Below are 6,916 nucleotides of genomic sequence, written 5' to 3' on the forward strand. Positions count from 1 at the left end.
AGACTGAAGATGATTTATCTAGTTTCATTTGGTTGAAACAACAATGCTTAGTAATTTTCTACTACCAATTCCAGATTTCTAGATAGTATAATTAAATGTTTTTGCTTTTATATTGCAATAAATCCTCATCAAAATGTAAACAAGCTATATTTAGCTTTTGGACAAATCTTCCAAAGGATGTTAGTGGTATCAGCATTACTTGTGACACTGAACCTCCACAGGATGTAAATTTGAGTCAGTGTCTTATTTCAAGCATGGAGCCAATTATTTATGCACAACAGCATCTGTATCTGATGTAACCAGCAGGTCAGCATTCCATGGTTAAATCCCTGTATCTCACACACTGCTCATGTGATAGGACAAACCCTAAATTCAGTTTCTCAGTATTTATTTCAGTAGATGTTGACATGCTATCTTGTCCTTTCACTGATCTAATGTCCTATGCTCTACTCAGTTAACCTATCCAACTGACCGTGAATAACCTTTCTATTGCTATCAATTAATTTTCCTCAAAAATTTGTTTTTAACACTTACAGACACTCAAATTTACATTGTTGCCTTCAAATTCTGATTAATGTAAAGAATCCATTGATATAATTCAATTGTTACAATTACATATGTTTGCATTTATGGCTAGCAGCTGTCTAAATTTGTAATCAAGATTTTTTGTTGTTAATTGAAGTGTTTAATAAACGTTAGTAAAAGCTAAGACAAACTAGAAGAAAAAAGTTCAGAAGGTGCAGAAAAAAAGACAAGAATAAAAGTAGAGAGAAGACAACAAATTCAATAAAATGACTTCCAACCTTCATTACGCCAAGTATAAACTAACATGCTAAACTTTCACTCTTTTAAAGTTACAAGTAAAAAAATAAAACTATTCCTTATAGCGAATTCAGTGATGGCAAACTTTTTCGGCACTGAGTGCCGATGCAACCTGGAAGAGGAGCTGCCCAGGGGGCATGTGCATGTTGGAAAATGAACTTCCAGTATTTGGTGCATAATGAGCCGGGGTGGCGCAGCAGGTAGAGTGCTGTACTGCAGGCCACTGAAGCTGACTATAGATCTGAAGGTCAGCGGTTCAAATCTCATCACCGGCTCAAGGTTGACTCAGTCTTCCATCCTTCCGAGGTGGGTAAAATGAGGACCCGGATTGTGGGGGCAATAGCCTAGCTCTGTTAAAAAGTGCTATTGCTAACATGTTGTAAGCCGCCCTGAGTCTAAGGAGAAGGGCGGCATAAAAATAAATGAATGAATGAATGAATGAATGAATGAATGAATAAATAAATAAATAAATAAATAAATAAATAATCAGCTAGCTGGCACGCATACTCACAAGCAACATCAGGCGTTTTTGTTCATGTTGGCAGCTTTCCTGGTTAAATTGGCTAAGAGATAAGTGGGCTGAAGCCGAGGTTTAGAGGTAAGTAAAACATTCAAGCTTGACTCAGCCTTCCATCCTTCCGAGGTGGGTAAAATGATCACCCGGATTGTGGGGGCAATATGCTGGCTCTGTTAAAAAGTGCTATTGCTAACATGTTGTAAGCCGCCCTGAGTCTAAGTAGAAGGGCGGCATAAAAATCGGATAAATAAAATAAATAAATTCCTTAGTGAAATAATGTCTTTCCATCACATATTTACAGATCTCCAGGTTTTCTTCAGACAGCTGCATTTCTGCTCGACGGATTTTAAAAAATAATAGCATTTTGCCTGTGAAACATTTCTGGAACCCCAAATCTTGGACATCCACCATTACAAACTTTGGAACTCCGGGTCCTGTCAACTAAGCAATGTTGCCTGGCGGGACTCAGGGGAAGAGCCTTCTCTGTGGCAGCCCCGGCCCTCTGGAACCAACTCCCCTCAGAGATTAGAACTGCCCCCACCCTCCTTGCCTTTCGTAAACAACTTAAAACCCACCTCTGCCGCCAGGCATGGGGGAATTGAGATCCTCTTTCCCCCTAGGCCTTTACAATTCTATGCATGGTATGTATGTATGTATGTTTGGTTTTTATATTAATGGATTTTTAATCATTTCTAATACCAAATTACTATTGTACACTGTTTTATTGTCGCTGTTAGCCGCCCCAAGTCTCTGGAGAGGGGCGGCATACAAATCCAATAATTAAATAAACTCCACACTGCCTTTACCCAGAAATCCTCACTTACATACTGTCTGGGAGTGGTCAACTGTTTTCTAGAGATATAGACTCATAGACTCTCTGGAACTTTTCCCATAAAGATACTCCTGCCTGCTTCGTAATCATCTGACCCGGGCATCTAACAAGGACTCCTGATCCCTAATCTCTCCCTCCTCCTCCAAGTCAGATCATTGGGGTTTCTATAGTCTCTGGAGGTTCCTCAGGTTTCAATTCTCCCTCACTCTCTGACTCAGTTGTCAAAAACACTGGTCTAGGGGTACCAAGACAGATCTGGTTCATCCTCCTCAGAATCTGTGATTAATTGAGCTGGTCATGGACCAGTCACAAAAGTAGAAAGCACGCAAACTCAATTCCATAGAAAGATTATACAAAGGTGGATGTTTTGTTAGCTCAATAGTTCCTTAAAGGATTTTAGATTTCAAACTCACCTGCTTCCATGATCAGATTATAGATTAAATTAAAGTCTCTAATCTAAATATCTGTAGTGATTGTCAGTGATCCATCTTATAATTGTCTCAAAGATACTTCTCTTCAAAAGGATAGAACTAAACCTTCCAATCCAATTGCCTTCTGAAAAAAAGCACCTTTGAGATCTCTAATCTAAACTATAAACTACCTTTTTATTCAATAGCAAATAAGAGCACATCTTGACATTTTTAATTGGCTATAAAATATTGTTCACTGCAAATAATAATTCCACTTATTTTATTCTATAGTGTTCCCTATTGTCATGCCTGTGAGAGATTTTCTTATCATTTCTAATCTAGTGTTCTTCAAGGACAGAAGACTAAGTATATTTTTCCTAGTCCTATGGGAATTATTTTTCCTAGTCAGTTATGTAACTAACCAATGGAATTGTCTATCATGCAAGATAGGTGTCTGTTTACACTAGCTATGTAGAGCTTGGGCAGTTTCCAAAAACAAGCCAGCTAGCTCAAACTGGAAAGGACTAGTGTTGGTTGAACTTTAGATGTGATTCAGCAAAATTGCTTTATTTAGCTTAGTGATCCAACAAAGCTGCTCATGTTATAATTTTGCACTATCAATAATTATTACCTAGACTGTTCTAATGATAAAATCAGGATATAATGTAATTTTTATTTGTTGGTGTGGGTGTGGGTGTGCTGTACACAAACTGTTTCCATGAATATGTTACAAAGTAGTATAAAAAACACAAAACAGACAACATTGATGAAGTCTATATTCAACCATTATTAATATATTATATATTAAACCATTATTAATTATACAATTATTTCTAAGAATATTTTAATACAGTATATATTTTAATACAGTATATATATTTATATTTTTCTAAAATATTTTTAATATTTTATATTTTTATATTTTTACAGTATATTTTTAATACAGTTCAGAATATTATTTCTATTTAAGTTTTCACGCTCTTTCCAACTTGCTTAAAATAGTTATTGACCATTGAGGGAATAGGTCCTTGTACAGTTCAAAAGAGTGTAATTTTTTTTCTGGAAATATTAAATATTTAAATATTTATTTAAAACATAAAAATGTATGTTTTACCAAGCAAGAATGCAATCGTTACTTAACCATTAATTGTATAATGCAATTAATTATGTTTCAGTCAAGGATATCTGTTCTTGATTAAGCTACTATCTTCTTAAACCTACAAATGAACATTGGGATTCCAAATAATGCTGCTTAATTTATCTTTTCCTTACATTCTAGACATTTTTTTACCAGACAATTCTTAATTTAAATGAAAAATTTAGAAACACGTGAAAATATATCTAAATCCTCCTCTTGAACTATATCATGAAAGTAAATGTATATAATTTTCGAAAAATCCTTCAGAACCAGCACACTTCCTAAGCTATGGTCAAAAGTAATGGTCATCCCCATCTTCAAAAAAGGAGACCCCTGTCTTATCAATAACTACAGACCAATATAATTATGCTGCGTCCCATGCAAAGTCATGGAATCAATAATAAACAAATCAATTACTCTCCATCTAGAAACTAATAATTTGCTCTCTAACAAACAATTTGGATTCAGAAAAAAACTATCCTGCAACCTGCAGCTCCTCCACTGCAAAAATATATGGACAACTCATCTAGATCAAGGGAAATCTATAGATGCAAAGCCTTTGATTCAGTGGTCCACGACAAACTACTCCTAAAACTCAAATCCTATGGCATCTCCTGATCCCTCCACAGCTGGATTACAGCATTTCTGTCAAAAGGCAACAAGTGGTCAAAATAGGAAGCACCATATCCACCCCCGTCCCAGTTAAAAGCTGTGTTCCCCAAGGTAGTGTACTGGGACTAATGCTCTTCATTCTCTACATCAATGACCTTTGTGATTACATCACAAGCAACTGTGTCCTCTTCGCCGAGGATGTAAAACTCTTCAACACCACCGATAACACAACTACTCTCCAAAAAGACCTGAACTCTGTTTCTGAGAGGTCTAACACATGGCAACTCCAAATCTCAACTAGCAAATGCTCTGTCCTACACATTGGGAAAAAGAATCTGAACTCCAAATATGAACTGAATAATCAAATTATCACAGATAACCCCCACTCGGTTAAAAACCTCAATACAGTGATCCCTCGATTATCGCGGGGGTTAGTTCCAAGACCTCCCGCGATAATCGATTTTCTGCGGTATAGTGGTGCGGAAGTAAAAACACCATCTGCGCATGCGCACCCTTTTTCCATGGCCGTGCATGCGCAGATGGTGGAGCCGGGGAGCAACGAAAGTACGGAAGCCGACAAAGATTGCTTTGAATGTCGGCTGCCCCCCCCCAGCGCTCGCCCGTTCACCTGCCCGCCCGGCCGCTCACTTGCCGCTCGCCCGTTCACCCACCCGCCCGGCCGCTCGCTCGCTGCTCACCCGCCCGCCTGGCTGCTCGCTTGCCGCTCGCCCGTTCACCCGCCCGGCCGGCCACTCGCCCGTTCACCTGCCTATCCGGCCGCTCGCTCGCCCGTTCACCCGCCCGCCCAGCCGCTCGCTTGCCGCTCGCCCGTTCACCTGCCCGTTCACCCGCCCGGCCGGCCGCTCGCTCGCCCATTCACCCACCCACCCGGCCGCTCGAGAGCAAGAGGGGGAGAGATAGAGAAAGAGAGAGAAGGAAAGAAAGAGATGAGAGAGGGAGGAAGAGAGTGAGAGAGAGGAAGAAAGAGAGAGAGAGAAGAGTGGAAGGAAGAGAGAGAGAAATGATAGAAAAAAGGGGAGAAAAAAAGAGAAATGAGAAAATGATTGAAGCAGAGAATGACAGGAAAGAAAGAGAAACGGACAGAGAAGTGACTCTTGGTGATGACGTATGATGTCATCGGGTGGGAAAAACCATGGTATAGCAAAAAAAACCGTGGAGTATTTTTTAATTAATATTTTTTGAAAAACCGTGGTATAGCGTTTCGCGAAAATCGAGACCGTGAAAATCGGGGGATCACTGTATACTAATAACAAAAGATTTAAGTGCCAAAGCCCACTGCAACAACATAGCCAAGAAAGCTTCAATAATTGTAAACCTAATCCTATGTAGCTTCTGCTCTGGCAATCTCACATTACTTACCAGAGTTTACAAAACTTTCGCCAGACCCATCCTCGAATACAGCTCATCTGTTTGGAACCCATATCACATCTCAGACATTAACACCCTTGAAAATGTCCAAAGATACTTCACTAGAAGAGCCTTTCACTCCTCCACTCGAAACAGAATAACCTACGAGACTAGACTTTCAATCCTGGGCCTAGAAAGCCTAGAACTAAGACGCCTTAAACAAGATCTAAGTATTGCCCACAAGATCATATACTGCAACGTCCTGCCTGTTGGCGACTACTTCAGCTTCAACCACAACAACACAAGAGCATACAACAGATTTAAACTTAATATTAACCGCTCCAAACTTGACTATAAAAAATATGACTTCAGTAACCGAGTTGTCGAAGCGTGGAACTCATTACCGGACTCCATAGTGTCATCCCCAAACCCCCAGCACTTTACCCTTGGATTATCCATGGTTGACCTATCCAGATTCCTAAGAGGTCAGTAAAGGGAGAGTACAAGTGCCTTCCATCCCCTGTCCTATTGCTCTCCTATATCTCCTATACCTTTCTTCTATTCCTATATCTCTTCTTCTGTTCTTTCATTAATATGTTCTATTCCTATATCTTCTCTTCTATTCTTTCCTAGATATATTTTACTATGAGTATCTCCTCTATAACCTTCATCATGTATTTTACTATGTGTATACGCACTAAAACCCTCGTGTATTGGACAAAATCAATCAATCAATAAAAATAAATAAACTATATGTATATCCACGGAGAGGGGCGGCATACAAAATCAATCAATCAATCAATCAATCAATCAATCAATATGATGTGTATTTGTCTTTTCTGTGCTCGAGTTGTCGCATCTGGTAATAAATGCAACCAAATAAGAGCAGCCATAATCCAGCAATTGAAATGCGACTTCAAACTGTGCAAAGTGGACCGACCCATTTTAGGAGTGCCTCGTTTCCGCGAAAGTAGTCGTATTTTCTTGGTGATGATGGGTGGTGTAGTCATTTATTATTTTTTTATTATTTGAAAACAGCTAATCTGGGTGGGATAGGCTTTTCCCCCACCCTCCCTCGTTCTCTTCCCCTGCAACGGGAGAGACAAGCCGGGGAAGAAGAATCCGCCCCGTCGCGTAGCATCTCGTTGCATCTCCACAGGATGGACAAAAAGGGACAAAACATCCCACTCCAACGCTAGGGCTAATCGGAAGCTTCG

This window comes from Erythrolamprus reginae, chromosome Z (assembly GCF_031021105.1).
Source record: "Erythrolamprus reginae isolate rEryReg1 chromosome Z, rEryReg1.hap1, whole genome shotgun sequence".
NCBI classification, from domain to species: Eukaryota; Metazoa; Chordata; class Lepidosauria; order Squamata; family Dipsadidae; genus Erythrolamprus; species Erythrolamprus reginae.